Source organism: Talpa occidentalis, unplaced genomic scaffold (genome assembly GCF_014898055.3).
Source record: "Talpa occidentalis isolate TD23 unplaced genomic scaffold, MPIMG_talOcc4v2.1, whole genome shotgun sequence".
In the NCBI taxonomy this organism is placed as follows: domain Eukaryota; kingdom Metazoa; phylum Chordata; class Mammalia; order Eulipotyphla; family Talpidae; genus Talpa; species Talpa occidentalis.
In genome coordinates this window covers 113412373-113430734 of record NW_026555331.1, presented here as the reverse complement: position 1 = coordinate 113430734, position 18362 = coordinate 113412373, and the positions used below count along the sequence as shown (strand labels likewise).

General features: G+C 35.7%; 1 long non-coding RNA gene across 3 annotated transcripts in view; it reads right to left on the bottom strand.

The window, feature by feature from the left end:
- Window positions 1-1310: 1310 nt before the first annotated feature.
- LOC129145334 (uncharacterized) overlaps window positions 1311-18362 on the bottom strand; it is a 443968-nt gene continuing 426916 nt past the window's right edge. For all 3 annotated transcript variants that reach the window (XR_008550799.1, XR_008550798.1, XR_008550800.1), the window contains 2 exons: window positions 2239-2394; window positions 1311-1575 (listed from right to left, as the gene is read on the bottom strand). This is a non-coding gene — a long non-coding RNA (uncharacterized LOC129145334). The remainder of the gene's footprint in view (window positions 1576-2238; window positions 2395-18362) is intronic.

The window sequence follows — 18362 nt, the reverse complement described above, 5'->3', positions numbered from 1 at the left end:
ATTTTTAACATTTCCATCTAGTTTAATTTTCTGGTTAAGTGATTAGGAGTTCCCTAGATAACCCCATTTCAGCACCTAATGCCCTTGAATTCTGATCTCCCACAGAGCTTATTTTATCGAGCAAGGTGAATCTTTGAACTATATCGTCATGTGGGAATGGCTTGTAATTTGATGTTTTATTTATTTGTAATTATCTCCCTTTCATAGAAACACTGTGCCAATAATCCAAAAATCCTTAATTGTTGTTTTCTTAAATGCTTCTCTCAAAGCATTTTTAAAAAATAAAGCAATGGACCTCTTTTCTTCAAATGTTTGTTGGGAAATCCAGCTATTGTTCTTTTCATGTGTCTTTTTTAATTTTCTACTTCAGATCCCTGTGCAGTGCTAAACCCTAGGGAAATTTAAAATTAAGCATGACTTGTGCTGATGTCCCTTTCCTCTCTTTTCTTGTCAAGTCATTTTTTAAAGAGATCTGTAAAGACTTCATTCTCCTGTCCCTATGCCCCATTACCAGCAGCGTTGATCAGATTCCCTCTCCAGTCTCCATTAGGACAGCAGGAAAGCTACTGATCACACCCCATTTATAGCATCCAGATCCAATTAGATGGCACTCTGCCTTGCCTAAGAAACAAATACTTACTTTGGAATGATGTGCAGTGGCTAAGACCTTAGTATGTGTGTTCCCAAAATGAATGTTCATTTTAATACCAGTCTTCTCTTATAATATAAATGTTAATAGCACTACTTGGAGCCAGATATTTAGAAGCAGGAAGAGCTCTCTGCAAAAATTTAAATCACACCATGTCTGCCTCTCCATGATGTAGGGATTTCTGGTTATATGTCTGCTTTCCAAAGATTAGTGAAAAGACAAGAGAAGAAAATATGGGGAGAAGTAGAGTGGTAGACCAACCCTTATTTAAACAGACTCTTCTGAAATACAAAAGCTTAGTTTTCTGGGGTCATAGAAAGGATCTACTGCAATACCATTTATTGCTTCTCTCAAATATTGATGTATTCTCATGAAATAGGACAAGATTTCTAAGAGTTCAAAAATACTAGGGGTCATTAAAGTGAATATCAAGTTGTCAGTGAATGATATTCATTCCACACACTTTGAGTTCCTACTATATTGTTGAATAAGACAGTATGTGTTAAGCATATGCATACATATGTTTGCTTAGGACTTGGGAAATTTTCAAAAACATTCATTTTCTATTATAAACACATTTTTAATTATAAATTTCAACTTAGATACTTTATTACAAGTGATATTTATGTCAAAGATTATAGAATTAATGTTTACTCTTAGTATTTAGTTTATAAGTAACATATACATTAAGTTTAAAACTTAAATAGTACTGGGATATTAATATAAAGTAAACTTGTGATAACTTATATTCCCTTGGCAGTCACCATCATGTCTCAAGTAATATGCTCATACTTGTAATTCTTGACTTTTTTCAATTGGAATGTCTTCTTTCACTGATTAGGTAGAGCTACTGTTCCCCTGGATGCTGTGCCATTACTAACTGGATCTCCTTTTGAATTGGATAGAACACAACTTCATGCAACTTCCTAAGAAAAGGTACAACAAAGGTAAATTTTCTGCATCTTTATCTACATATACTTTATACTGTATATAATTTGTATATCTTTATCATAATCCTGAAATATTAGGAGGTGAGTTTGTGAAAATCATTCTATAGAAACCATATCAGATTCTCAATCAAGCCATTTCGTTCTTATTTCTTTTGTCCATATGCTGCAAGATTTAGTTGACATTCTAAGTCTTCTACTTTAATTTTAAAAATAATTTTGAAAGTCATGTCTATACTTCCAATGTGTCCAGGAAACAACAATCTATGATAGTCTTTAAATTATTGAAATTTAGATGTGAAAGTTTTTTTAGGGGACCTGGAGACTTACCTAGATTAAAAAGTAGTACTAATCATCATCATGGTAAAGATAAACTTCTAAAATCTGGCCAAATCTTTTCCTTGCATTAGAGAGTCACAACTCACATACAAACTTAGATTTCAGACACCTATGGTGAGATCTTGTGGAATCTTAGGATTTCACAGGTCAATTTCTGTTTTGTGTAGCTATCTCCACAAACTTCTATAATTTTTGTTACATATAATCATGTATGCAGTATACTGTGCAACTGTAGCAATTTTTATAAAGGAATTGGAAGATACTTAGAAATTCTTCCTAAAATGGTTAGGGAATTTTACTTACAAAATTTAGTGTCCCATTTTCTAAGTTTTTAAATTGGTGAGAAAGATTCAATCTGATTTAAAACTTCAGTTCTGATAAGCAGTAATCAGTGCGTCTATTGGAAACTCTTATCACATCATTTGGAGTTTCTGAAACTTTTGCCTTTGTTTAGAAATCCTGCAACATACAAAAAAAAAAAAAAGAAACACTATAGAAGCAATGTAAATAGTTTGGTGATAATTCAAATTTTACTTTTTAGTATAAAGCTATGATAAAAAGCAAACCACTGATATTTATATACTTAACCCTATTCATTGAGTAACTGATCATTTTGATATTAAGAGAATATATTCATGCAAGATTTAGGGTTTTTTCCCCCCAAATTCAAATAAGTGTTGTTACATCAAACTGAATCAAAAGGAGAATTCCAAATGAAAGTTATTTAATTCAGAATTAATGAGTAAAGCACAATCAATACAAAGGACAGACCCTGGGTAATTTCTAATTGTTTTGTCTCTCTCTTGCTCATTCGTGCGCGCTCTCTCTCTCTCATTCATATATATATATATATATATATATATATGTCATATATATATATATATATAAATCTCCACCCGTTAGATAAGATTGTGTGTGTGTATCCACCCCTTCTTGATGGACTCCTGTTTGGGGGCACTTACGTTGTTTCCATAGCTTGGCTATTGTAAACAGTGCTGATGAGAGTGCAAGTTTCCTTTCAAAATAGTGTTTTGGTATGTTTCGTGTAGCTACCTAGGAGTTGGAATTACTGGATCATATGATAGATCCGTTTTCAGTCTTTTGAGGTACCTACATAGTGTTTTCCCTAGGGGCTAGACAAATCTACATTACCACCGGTAGTATGAGGTTTTTTTCTCCAAAAAATAATTGGTACTACCTAAAGTAGGAAGAAAAGTATAAAACCCAGTATTTTCAAAAATGGTTTATTACACAAGGAACAACTTTTCAAACATGTAATAGCTTTATGTGAAATATCTAGAAAAAAGCACACTAAGAAATACTAAAGGAAAACTTAAGTATTCCTTTATTTAATATAGAAAATTTGAGTAATCTACAAAAAGGAAAGCCTAGCAAGGTGAGTTAACCCAACAGATTGTAATGGATATATGAATGAGTAAAAATATATCTGATAATCCATATAAAATGAGAAAAATCCTTGAAAACATAAACCTCATTCAAGAGGAAATAACATAACATGAACATTCTTATTAAATGAATCAAATTATAGTTTAAAACCTTTCACTGAGAAAAAATTTTACCTATTGAATTCTCTCCCATACATTTAAGGAAAAATAATTCTAATTCTATAAAAAAAATTACCACAAAGGATAGTTCTCAAATCATGAGGCTAGTATTACCATTATATAAGACATACACTCAACAATATAGCATACACATTTTTTATAACTTATTAGTGGTACATTGCAGATTGAAATGTCTGTTTATTAACTCTTCCTAAATTTGGAGACACCATTAGGATTCATTAAATACATAAAAATTACTGTTCTAATTGCTGATAAGCAAAAAAATTAACCTGCAGTCAAAGAAAATCTCAGCTTGCCTCTTGAGTTTGCTTTGTTCATTGTGCCTTACAGTTTCCATGGCTAGTAGCAGTCTTTCAAGATACTTGGACATTTCTAGGGACTTTCAAGGGCCAAAGATTTTGACTGGGTATGACTGTATATGGAATCCTATGTTATTATATATACAGAAAAATAAATCCTTTACCAGGTTTTAAGTGCACAAAAATAGGGACCGCAGTTTGATGAAACATTTTTGTTTTCCTACCATAGAAATATTCAAATCATGAGTTATGTCAATGTTAAATGACAAGATCAAAAAACTCACAATTTCAGAGAAAACAATGCTTTTAATGTAGAAAGAATGCAGATTAGCATACAGAATAGTTAGAAGACATAAATCATTTTCTCATTCTAGCAAAACCAAAGAAAGAAAAATTACATGTAGGCTACACCAATAACTTTTATATATTTAAGCACTAATAACAACAAAACCATAACTAGATAAGCAGAGATACTGAATATACCGATTATGAACCAAAATAACAGACTGCACAGTCTGTGTGCAGAATAATTGTTAAACATTCTTCCTTCCATAGAAACTCATTTTCCCAAGACTGAAAGTTCTCCCTCTTGATTTTAAAATGAATTCTTATCTTGATGGAACTGGAACACTTAATTTTTAAGACTCGGTGAGAGCCATGTCAGCAGCAAGGAGGGAAGCGGCAGAATCCCCGGAGTGGCTGATGCACCGAGCCAGTCTGGGTCGGCTTCACCACTCAACAGCCTCAGGACTGGTTTCCATGTCTACAGTGAAGCCTTATACCCAATCACAGGTTTTCAAACCAACATTCTTGAGCTTTCCTGAAAAACTATTAAGGATAAGTTCCTGAGGAAGCAAGGAAAGAGAGCAAGTGGTATCCCTATTTTAATAAAACAACTTAGCTTTTAGCTGTTTTCTGTTTGGGATTTCATAAGATTTAATTTAAAAAAAAAGTTTTAAAGCTAATTCAACTGATCTCAAATGTCTTTTCTATCCCTTTAATGCTAGATATTTCAAGATTGTTTAAGGGAACAGACCAACTAGAGGATTTTTTTTTTTATCTTTCTAACACATCATATCATTTGTCATTTATTTTAATATTCTTGTCACCACTTGCCCCCAAGTCACCTAACCTGATTTCTAAAAAAAAAAAAATTCTGCTGACCTTGAAAAACTCCTTTAACTCTGATTTATTGTCACAAAATATGCTATTTGTTAAATTCAAGATTGCCTGTGTTCTTACAAGTATTAGATCACAACAGTTTCTTAACTGAACATGTAGACTATTACAGATTGAAATCTTCAAACCTTGATGTAGCACTGGGATGATACAGACTATAGCAATATATTTTACTGTCATCTATTAACTATTCAAGGAAATAGAAGATTTTATTTTGGTTTTGCCCTGTTTCTCTCCTTCTGGGTCTTTAGCAATTCATATTCAAGCAAATGTCTATTTATAATTAATCTGGAACAAGTACCTCATCTTTCTGTCATTCTATTGTCTTTGTTGCTGATGGACCTCAGTAAGAAAGCCAAAGAGTTGGTCAGAATTGTTCTACACTTAGAATCTTTCTGACCAGACTGTTTTCCAACCTGCTTTTTCTGAATCTTCTTTTCCTTTTGAACTCAGATGTGTTTCCTGAGACAGCAGAAAATTGGGTTTGTTTTCCTAATACAACCAGTTACTCTGTACATTTTGACTGGTAAGTTCAGTCCATTTACTTTCAGTGCAGCTGTTGAAGGACTTACTATTGCCTATTTATCCTTAGTTTTCTAGTTTTATTTCCTCCTTCATTTTTTGTATGTGAGGAGGTTCTCGAATTTAGATGAGGGTGTTCCCTTCATTTTGTCTAGTGTTGGAAACCTCATGCAGTTTATTAGGCTGATGGAGAGTTTGCAGGGTGTCGTGTTGACTAGCAGTTTGATATTTTCAATATATCTTTCCATTCTCCCATTGCCCACAGTGTTTCCTCAGAGACGTCAATGTAAATTCGATGGTTGTGTACTACTTCCCCCTAGCCCACTTCAGTATTGTGTTGAACTCTTGAAAGTTTCAAAACTGAGTTTTTGTGTAGGTCTCATTACATTTAGATGACTAGGTTTTCTTTTAACTTCATGGATTTGTACTATCTCCAGGTTTGGAGAACTATTATTTCTTAAATAAGTTCTCTGTTCCCATCTCTCTTCCCAATCATTATTTTTTTAAGGTGACATTGGTTTATAATGTTGTTTGTGTTTTTGTAGTATAAGATATCCCCCTTCAGATGTTGTCACTATACCACACTCCCCACAAAACACCCATTACTCTTATATTTCTTTTCTTCGTGGAATAGGATAATTCTGAAAGGATTTATTCATTTTTCCCTTTTTTCTTTCACTTAGTTTCTTTGTGCATTACCATCTACAAGGTCACTAATTTCATCTTTTAGTGGATTCTACTTTCATAGTTTTCTCCAGAACTTTTTTAACCTCCTCTATTGTTCCACTTAGCTATAAAAAAAACTTGCGATTTGCAACAATATGGATGGAACTAGAGGGGATTATGCTAAGTGAAATAAATGAGAAAAAAGACCAGTACCTTCTGGTGTCACTTATATGAGAAATACAGAGAAACAAAACAAAGGGTCAGATAAAATCAAACCAGTAACAACTCCTAGAAATCTAACTGTAGAACTGAGACTACCAGATGGGAAGGTGGAAAAGCAGAATGGGTTGGGAGCACAATGGATTATTGTGGAGACTTAGGGGTGCCTTGGCATTGGGTGTGTTGTAGTAATGTACACATTGTGTTATCCTTTACCTCTATGTCATATACAGTGTTATTAACCATATTTCCTCAAATGAAAGAAAAAAAATGCTACTAATCTTTTCATCCTGAGGAAAAGCTGTTTTCCCAAAATCACCAATGTAGGATTCTGATTAGAGTTTGGAATTTACTAGGAGTGGTAAAGGCTTGATAATTGAGAAACCTTATTTTTGACCACACAGGCTCTCTCTGCCTGTCTCAGCAGCAGTGGAATATTGGCACATACACCAAATCTGACTCACTCAAATGAAAGCTATCTGTCAGCACTGACTACAACTAGTCTACATGGTTCTTATTTAATTTTGTTTATATTTATATGTATTTCACATCATTTTTGCACAATGTATGCATTTTCATCTTGGCTATAGTCCCCATACAATTCCCACCCCCCTTGTTTTGATCATATTTTCTTCCTTCCCCACGCCTCCCATAGTGTCTCTGGTTTATAGTTGCTTGTTGATTGTGATTTTTACTTTATTATAATTATCTTTTTTCCTGGTCCTTATTTAGGTTTTCTGAATCCCTGCTGTACATGGTTCTTTTTTAGTCTTTTCTTCCAATGTGAGATGAAGAAATGAGGCTTCCCTATGCCTCCCTCTTGATGGTTTCTATTTTTTGCTATTGATCCTTTGTGAGAAGTTACCAATCTGAGACATTGTAGACTATGTCATGCTCCCAAGTACATGGAATTTATTCAGAAAGCCTGACCAATTCCAAATATACTCCTGAATACGCATTTTACTCTTCACAAGAAAAGTGTATATCTGCTAATCATCTCAATTTCCATTTATACATAGAATTCTTTCTTTTTTTAAAGGATTTATTTATTTATACAAGCACTGGTATAGTCAGAAGCACAGGAGGGTGAGAGAATTCACCAGAGCCAGCGGGGAGCAGAGCAGGCAGAAGGACCGAAGTACACTGCTGAGGGGAGCAGCGGGCGGCAGGAGAGGTCTGCGCGCCATGCAGGGCCCTCACCCAGTGGCCGGGGATCAAACTGGTACTGCAGAGGCTGCGGGCAGCTTCGCAACCCAGCGCTCAACCACTGCGCCACCAGGGAGGCCCTATACATAGAATTCTTAATGAAGGGTAGCAAAAATGCCACCCGGCAATGTACTTCTTTTGCTATAAAGTTTATTTTGAACTAAATATAACTGAAACAGAAGAAAAATCTCCCTTCCCTCCTATTTGCCTAAACCAAAAACAAATTTCTAAGGTATTCCCCTTTCCCTCTTAACCAAAAAGGATCACTGCGAAGAAACCTATAGGCATATCATCCCAGAGACTATACAGGTGGAATCTCCTTATCAAACCTAGCTCAAAGTAGCCCTAACTAATATTTTATATATGCATGCCATCCCTAGTAGCTTAAGACCCTTTTCTTTTTTCTTTTCTATCTTATATAACATCTTAACAAAAGAACATTGTGTTTTAAGTTCAACTTATCATCCCTAAGTTACTTATCGCTAAATATCGCCATGTGTTTGTGCTATATACATGTTATTCTGTCTTTTCCAGCCTAATTAATAGGACCCAAGGTAGAGAACCTAAAATATGAAGAGGAAAATATTTTTTCTCCTCTAATTTAGCATTAAAGTTGGAATTAGTTGTGTTTTATTTCCTTAGGACCCAAGACTGAACCAAGAAAAATAGTCATAAGTAAAATCTATATAAATAAAACACATAAAATAAATTGCCTAAAGAGGGCCTATGAAAGTGGGTTTTTTTTTAATAGAGAAATGGACAGTCTCAAAGCGAATAACCATTTTAAATTTCCATGACATGCAAATCAAGTCCCAAAATAAGAATTTCCACAGTCATAAATCCAAAATTCTAATTCCAAAAAACTTGTTATATTTACAAATGTAGACTTTTTTTTGCATTGTTTCATTTATTGAGGCAACATTGGTTTACAATGCTGTATATGATTTAGAAGTATTGGATCACTCCTTTTGGGTGTATGTTATCACACCATTTACAAGGGCAGAAGCTAAGATCTCTGTATTAATTATCTCAGTTAATCATGCAGCAACAATTTAATGATCACATTGTTTAAGATATAAAGAAGTGTGGTGTGGAGTTACTCAAGATTACAAGATTAGGGCTCCAGGTTTAACTTTAAAACATGCTATCTAAAATTGTAATACTACAATTGAATGCAGGAGTTTACCCTCTATAGATTAAAATGCTTCTATAACAAATGGAAAGTGGAGAAGGAACTAGAGCAGAGTTTTCCACTATGATAAATCCTCTATAACCTTTTACTACAACAATTCTTCTAGTTTAGACATCAGACTGTAGAAGCAGACAAGCTTCTTAAACCCCCAACCCTTTACTACTTGCTATTAGCTTTACCATCAGCTAGTTACTTGAGTTAATCTCCCAACAAAAGATAATTGAAAAGAAACACTTTGCAAAGGAGGGTAATTTCACTTTTTTAAATAATTAGTAGTAACTTTGGAAAGTTTTAAATACTATCCTTTCCTAAACATTCTGTCTTAAAGTTTAATTCAACGCAAGCATTGTAGAAGTTTATACCTTAAATGTAGGCATTTTTTGTTGAATGCAAATGATTAATCCAGTGAGGCACTGAATGGGTTAACCCCCCCTCCCAATTAACTATCAAGTATAATAATGGTCAAAATCTTTGAGGTTTAAATTTTAGTGTTAAGTGTTTAGCCCAGGGGTTGAGGTGACCTGCAGGGATCAAGTCCTGCTTTAACATGGCTTTTCACCAAGGTTACTATGCTATACACTCCTTTAATGCCAGAAGTCACCTTATCACACTTGCCTTTTAAAATGATAAATAATGAACCATTTTGTTTAAAATTGAGAGCATAAAATTCAGAAACTGTTTCATAACAAACACAAGATTTTAAAGTAGTCCTAAGGAGTCAGTGTGATATAGAAGAAAACAATCTAAACCTGGGGGGAGGTAATTTGGGATTATGTCCTACCATAATTCTGCAGAGAAATCGCTTCAGATTTGTAAAACTTTCTAGTGCTTAGAAAGCAAGGGGCATTAGACTCGACATCTTTCCTAAATTGCCTAGACGACTCAATCTTTAATTTCCATATCTTTAAGAGAAGAGTAGTAAACCAAATGAAGACTGGATACTTCATCTTCTCTAGTTCTTTTCTTTTAGACTGACCTACATGGTAATCAGCTAATTCCATTATCATGCAGGGCCTTTATACTTTTTTCAATATGGCAAAATCCTACAAGTATATCCTATTCTTTGACAAAGTATTCATTTCAAAATTTGAAGAAAGTTTAATTTCTCACAAGTATGCTAAAGAATACATGCCAAGTCCCATGGCTAATAGCAAGTTGATAGAACTTTTCTTCTATTCTTAGTATTGCTTTTTATGATTTGTAAGAATGTGGGGTGTTTTCTTTCTTTGATCTTTTTGTGATCAATTACATTAATTCATTTTCAAATATTGAACCAGGTTTGCATATCTGGCATAAGTCCACTTGACCATGGTGTATAAATTACTTCACTAATTTGCTAATATCTTGCTGAAAATTTTTGTGACTTTTTTTATGAGAAATTTTCTGTAACTTTCCTTTCCTACATTGTTTTTGTTTGCTTTAAGGATGAGTTAGGAATTATTGTATCTAAATGTATGAAAGGTTTATTTCTGCATTAGTAATATAGAAAAATTAGACATGTTCACTAATGATAAAAAATGTCATACTATACTATATATAATAATACAATACTATGAGGTATATAATGCTATATACTACAATACCACATTTATAATACTATTATATATGAGTATATACAATACTGTAATAACTATTATATACAATATATAGTATTATATAGTATATACTATATACTATTATAATACTTATGTATACTATATATATTACTATACTAGTATTCTAGTATATTATACTAGTATGCTATACTATTATTATATATACTATATAATACTACTATATATAGTATATAGTAGTATTATATAGTATATATAGTATTATACTATTATATACTATATATAGTATATACAGTTAGTATTACACCATAGTTAGTATTACAATGGGAAACATTGTTATACAAAACAGAATGTATTAATTTCACAAAAATGAAATGAAAGAGTGATTATATTTAAAGTTGAAAACCAGGCATAACCAGAAGTTACAATCATAGTTATTTTGAGGGAGCTATAGCGTCCCTTTCTAGGGTATTGGCAAGTTCTATTTCTAGATATAGAGGCTGGTAATGGATGTGTTCATTTTGTCAAAACTGATACTTTTGCTGGTGACTTGTTTTCTTTTATGTTTACTTATGCTTCAATAACTTAAAGGAGACTGATTCTCAAACTTTAGCAATAATTTTGAATTTTTAATGATTAAATATGCATGTTTCTACCAGAACAGGTAATACTAAATACCCACAACTAAAATTACAGAAATTTGGGGAAATTTCATGTTTCAGAAATGTCTACCTCTCCTCTTTAGGGCAAAACAATCCAATAAAATACCCAGCATTAATTTGGGCAATTATTTGCCACGGACTTATTGATAGTATTTGCTTTGCAGCAAAGTATGTAAAAGATAGATGTCTTCTTAAGAGCTGTATTACCATATAAAATCACCTATTGTAAAATCTGTTATAAGATTTAAAAAGAGGATATATTTATCCTAATCACCTACTAATGACTCAACACAAAAGATATCAATTCCGATATTACCTGTTTTCTGGTATAATTAATACTAAACCAATCTGCTGATTTTTGTTTTAGCAGTATCTCCAAACCCAGAAAACAAGTCTTACTTTACTTGTCATTCTATCAAATTACAGCCCAGGCCCATGGTTCCCTATAATTATGAAAGGAAAACCAACACCACAACCAAAGCATTTTCTATCTGCAGACTTCTTCCTTTTGTCATGTTCAGCAGTGGTAAGAATGCAGTCTTTGAAATTATTTCTTTTGCTTAAAGGAAAAGAAATAAAATTTCAACTGATTTTTTTAACCCCAAAGCAAAAGATTGTCCCAATTGACATTTTTATTAAAATTGAATATTAAAATCACATAGCTCAAGGCAAAGACAGTGATGATCAAAAGCAATGATTATGAATATCAAGTATTTGTTTAAAAGAAAGAAGAGAAACGGTTTCCTTGTCATTAAATGTGAAGGTGATACTAAAATATATGAACTGGAGAATGTGGCAGAGACCAACTACTGTGGTGGGTAAAAGCTTTTTTGAAATCACAGAATATGGCTGGAGGTTAGGAAGGGACAGTGACTAGCAGAAATGCACTCATATTTTTCTATTACTATCAATTCTACTGATTTAAATGTGTACATAAAGTTGAGAATCGGTACTGAGACTTTTTCCAAATTGTTTATTGAGGTAAATTAGGTTAAATCTTTATATGTGTAATGGGGTTATAGGGTCAAACCGCTACAAATGTATATTTTCACACCGTGCCCTCTACCAGTGCCCAACAATACTCCACCCTCTTCCACTGGAACCCTTCCTTCCCTCATCTTACTCTAAGCACCCATCCCTCTGGGTTGCCTCAATTTTACAATCAGATGTTAAGAGTTTAGTATTCCCGAAGAAGAAAGGGCCATAAAAAGGGACTAGAAGGAGGGAAGCGCAGAACCCTGCTCCCCTCCCCGCCCACAGAGGCGGCACTCTCCGACCTGCAGAGAGGAGGAAACAACAAACCAAAACGGCCCACAAAGAACAAACGACGCAGCAAGCGGGACTGTGAGTGGAAAGGAACTATTGCAGCCACCACACCCCGTGAACGGGCTTGAGGCGAACCCTGCAGGATCCGCCCGCCGGTGAGCGAAAAGGCTCCTGGCGCCATTCAGAAAGAACAAAGACGCCCGGAGAGGACCAGCGCACCACAGCCCGGGCTGCCGGTAACTGGCGCGGAAACGCGGCGCGCTCGGGGAGCTTGAAAAGCAAGTGCAGACCTGGATCGCGGCTGCCCAGGTCCCCGCGCCTGCGACCTAGGCTTGCGGGGAACGCACGGAGTCCTCACTGAGGTGAAGGTCCTCCCTGAGTGAGGCAGGAACCAGGCGCCCAGGCACGGGAGCTGTGCAAAAGGCGCCATTCCCGCGCCACTGAACTGGCTACAGCCCGCGTCCTGGAACTGAGGGCTTTGAACTGAGACCCGGGGCACGAAAATTCGGGCGTGGTTCCTCCACGACGGTGGGGCACACAGGCAGACACAGCACCCCAAAGCTGTTGAGGTGTACCCTACCATTCCCGCTCTGTTCTCTGTCCACGGGTGGGGGGAGGCGAAAAACAGCCCCCCAAGGACAATAGGAGAATCTCTGGCGCCCCTAGCGACCAGGAAAAAAAAAGTCACTAACACCCTATAAAACAGGACATTTCTTAAGACTGCTGAAAAGGGCAGAAGGTTTCTGGAGGACCCAGTGGCCAGCCGGGAAGTTATTCCACGCCAGGCCCCTTCCGACCAGCAGTCTGAGCCCACAGAGGGACAGGCACCCACGTCCGGGCAGACCGGGTGCGCAGAAGAGTGTGCCTGAAACCGGAGGCGCAGGGACTGCATCCCACTTCGCCATTTGAGAACAGGGACATTTCTTCAGTAAAAACTGCCTAAAACCAGCAGAAAGCTCCCCCAAAAGACAGAGATGGCTCCTGGAGAGCCAGAGGGGAGCGAGAAGTTCACCCAAGATGTCAGTCAGTCCGAGCAACACAGTGTCCCAACACATACGACAAATTAGAAAACAGACAGTAGGGAGTAGAAGAACCACACGCAACCTAAAAACTCCTCAGGAAAGAAGCACACCACAAAAAGAAAACCACTCCCCAGATTGCAACGACAGCACTTGGAAGAACTTCTGAGCTTCCAGAAAGAGAATTTAAAATTGCCATGATTAAAAAAATGATAGATCAGAAGAAGAAATTGAGTCCCTAAAGAGGGAAGTAAGAGAAATGCAGGAGATCAAAGAATTAATGGAGGAACTAAAGAACTCTGGGAAAAGCAATGAAAGCAGAATAGATGACAATGGAAGAACGAATAAGTAATCTTGAAGACACAGAAATAAAAGAAAACCAAAACAGAAAAGGAAAGAGAAGTACGAAGGAAAAAGAATGAAGAAAGACTTCGGGAACTATCTGACTCCATGAGGAAAGGAATATAAGAGTTATAGGAATTCCAGAAGGAGAGGAGAGAGATGTAGGAACAGAGAAAATATTCATGGATATAATTGAAGAGAACTTCCCAAATGAGAAGAAGGAGCTGAAAATTGATATACAAGAAGCAAGAAGAACACCAAACTTCCATGACGAAAGGAAAAACACAGCAAGACACATAATAGTAAAGCTCCCAAGAATCCAGGACAAGAAAAAATGAAGCGACAAGAGGGAAAAAACAGATAACATTCAAAGGAAAACCATCAGGCTGACATCAGATTCTCTGAAGAACACTACGGGCAAGGAGAGAGTGGAGGACATAGTCAACAGACTCCAAGAAAACAGATGCCAACCAAGAATACATCCCGCAAGCTCTCTTTCCTCCATGAAGAAAGAATATGGACCTCCCAGACAAAGAGAAACTCCGGAATTTCATTGCGACTAAACCCCCACTCCAAAAAATACTACAAGGAATCCTAAAGCCAGAACCTCAGAGGGACGAATAACAACGAAAGAAGACCAAAAAAGAAAAAAAAAGTTATTAAAAGAAATAAATAAATAAGGAAAGACAAACATAATGGCAAATACAGATGCTAACATATCAATATTAACTCTAAATGTAAATGGACTAAACTCTTCAATAAAAAGACACAGAGTTGCAGCCTGGATTAAGAAACAAAACCCAACCTTTTGCTGTCTCCAGGAAACACATTTAGCTACAAAAGATAAAAATAGGCTCAAAGTCAAAGGATGGAAAACAATCCTACAAGCAAATGGGCCAAAAAAGAAAGCAGGAACAGCTATACTTATATCAGATAAAACAGACTTCAAACTCAAAAAAAAAAAGAGACCCCAATGGTCACTACATTATGATTAAGGGGACAATACTTCAAGAAGAAATAACACTCATTAACATATACTCACCAAACGAAAGAGCACCAAAATATATCAGACAACTGTTGTCCTCTCTGAAAACAGACATCAGAGAAAACACATATGTAGTGGGAGACTTCAACACACCACTATCAACAATGGATAGATCAACAAGACAAAAATAAGTAAAGAAACTAAAGCTCTAAATAAGGACCTAGAGCATTTGGGCTTAACAGACATCTATAGAACACTAAACCCAAAAAAACGGAGTAACACATTTTTTCTCAAGCGCACACGGATCATTCTCCAGGATCGATCACATACTGGGGCACAAGACAAACATCAACAGAACACCCAAGATTGAAATCATACCAACCATCTTTTCTGACCCGAAGGCATCAAACTAGAAATAAATCATAAAAAGAAGGCAAGGAACTATCCTACCTCATGGAGATTAAAAGCCACACTACTGGAAGACCACTGGACTAACGAGGAGATCAAAGAAGAAATTAAAAAATTCTTTGATTGAATGACAAGGAGGACACCAATATCCTAAATGTATGGGATGCAGCAAAAGCAGTAATAAGAGGAAAATATATAGCAATAGAAGCTCACATCAAAAAACAAGAAAGAACTCAAAGAAACAACCTAATCTCGAAGCTCAAAGATCTAGAAAAAGAACAACAAAAAAACCCCAGAACCAGTAGAAGAAAAGAAATAATAAAAACCAAAGCAGAAATAAATGAAATTGAAACTAAAAAAACAATCCAAAAGATCAATGAAACCAAGAGCTGGTTCTTTGAAAAAATAATAAAGACAAACCCCTAGCCAGGCTCACAAAGGAAAAAAGGGAGAAAGCACAAATACACAGAATCATAAATGAAAGAGGAGAAATCACAACGGACACAGCAGAAATCAAAAGAATAATCAGCAACTACTATGAACAGTTATATGGAAACAAGTTCAACAATCTAGAGGAGATGGACAAATTCCTACAACTCTACAATCACCCCAAGCTAGATAAAGAAGAAATAGAACACCTAAACAGACCAATTACAAGCAGCGAAATTGAAATGGTAATTAAAAACCTCCCCAAAAAAAAAGCCCAGGGCCTGATGGATTTAAAATGAATTCTACCAAACATTCAGAGACGAATAGTGCCTATCCTTCACAAACTCTTCCAAAAAATTGAGAAGGAAGGGACAATACCAAACACGTTCTATGAAGCCAATATTACACTAATACCAAAACCGAATAAGGACAACACAAAAAAGGAAAACTATAGGCCAATCTCCCTAATGAACACTGATGCAAAAATCCTCAATAAAATTTTAGCTATCAGAATCCAACAATGTATCCATAAGATAATTCACCACGACCAAGTTGGATTCATTCCAGGGGCACAAGGATGGTTTAACATCCGAAAATCAATCAACGTTATCCAACACATCAACAAAAGAAATATAAAAACCATATGATAATATCAATAGATGCTGAGAAAGCTTTCGACAAAGTGCAACACCCATTCATGATAAAGCCCTTGAAATTCTTGGGATACAAGGAACATACCTCAACATCATAAAGGCCATCTATGACAAGCCAACAGCCATATCATTCTCAATGGTGAAAAGCTGAAAGCAATTCCATTAAGATCTGGAACAAGACAAGGATGTCCACTCTCACCACTGCTTTTCAATATAATACTGGAAGTCCTAGCCAGAGCAATAAGACAAGAGAAAGACATCCAAGGAATCCAAATAGGAAAAGAAGAAGTCAAACTATCACTATTTGCAGATGATATGATATATACATAGAGAACCCCAAATCTCCACAGAAAAACTAATTCAACTCATCAATCAATTCAGTAAAGTGGCAGGATACAAAATCAACACGCAAAAGTCAGTAGCCTTCCTATACACAAACAATAAATCTGAAGAAGAAGAAATCAAAAAAAACCACCCTTTTATTATCGAAACAAAAAAAATCAAATATTTGGGAATAAATCTAACAAAAGAGGTAAAGGACCTATACAAAGAAAACTATAAAACACTGTTAAAAGAAATAGAAGAAAGACACAAAGAAATGGAAAGACATCCCCTGCTCATGGATTGGAAGAATAAACATTATTAAAATGGCCATCCTACCAAAAGCAATATACAGATTCAATGCTATTCCAATCAAAATCTCAATGGCATTCTTCAAAGAAATAGAACAATTATTTGATGAAATTCATATGGAATCACCAAAAAACCCCGAATAGAGCCAAAGCTCTACTGAAAAAAAAAGAAAGGAAATGGAGGCATCACACTCCCAGACTTCAAACTATACTACAAAGCCATAATCATCAAAACTGCATGGTATTGGAACAAGAACAGACATACAGACCCAATGGAATCGAATAGAAAATCCAGAAAAAACCCACAGATTTATGGTCAACTAATCTTTGACAAAGGAGCAAAGACTATGCATTGGAGCAAAGAAAGTTTGTTCAATAAATGGTGCTGGGAAAACTGGGTCGCTACATGCAAAAGAATGAAGCTTGACCACTACCTCACACCATACACAAAAAATCAACTCAAAATGGATTAAAGAACTAGACATAAGACCTGAAACCATAAAATACATAGAAGGAAATATAGGGCGAAACACTACGTGATTTGCACATCAAAGACATCTTTTACAGACACATCACCCAAAGCAGTGATAGTGAAGAGAAAGATAAACAGCTGGGACTACATCAAATTAAAGAGCTTCTGCACAGCAAAAGAGACAATAACAAAAACAAAGAGAAACCCACCACTGGGAGAACATTTTTGCACCCAACACTAATGATAAAGGACTGATCACAAAAATCTGCAAAGAGCTGATGAGACTCAGCACAACAAAGAAATAATCCAGTCAAAAAATGGGCAGAAGAGCTAAAAAGAAACTTCTCTGAAGAGGAAATGCAAATGGCCAACAGACATATGAAATGTTTCAACATCACTTGTAATCAGGGAAATGCAAATCAAAACTAACCATGAGATACCATCTCACACCAGTGAGAATGGCACATATTAAAAAACTAGCAACAAACAAATGTTGGCGAGGATGTGGGAGAAAAAGGAACTCTTGTGCACTGTTGGTGGGAGTGCAAACTGGTCCAACCACTATGGAGAGCTGTGTGGAGATTTCTGGACCTACTAAACATAGAGCTTCCATATGATCCAGCAATTCCACTCCTAGGTATTTACCCAAAGGACACAGAAACATCAATTCCAAAGAGCACCTGCACTCCTATGTTTATAGCAGCACCTGTTTACAATAGCTAAGCTTTGGAAAAACCCCAAATGCCCAAAATAGATGACTGGATCAAGAAGATGTGGTACATATATACCATGGAATATTACTCATCAGCATTTCAAAAAGATAAACACATGCAATTTGCAGCAACATGGATGGCACTGGAAGGGATCATGCTCAGCGAAATAAGCCAAAAAGAAAAAGAAAAATACCGGATGGTCTCACTCATAGCAGGAATCTAGAAAACTTAAATAAGGGACCAGGAAAATGAATATAAGAAAGTGAAAATCAAAATCAACAAAAAACTATGAACCAGAGACACCTTTTGGGGGGGGGGCGGGAGGGGAAGGATTGGGGTCAGAATGGGGCGTTTGCAATTGTATGGGGGAATATAAAAATAAAATTTAATATTTAAAAAAAAAAAAAAAAAAAAAAAAAAGGAG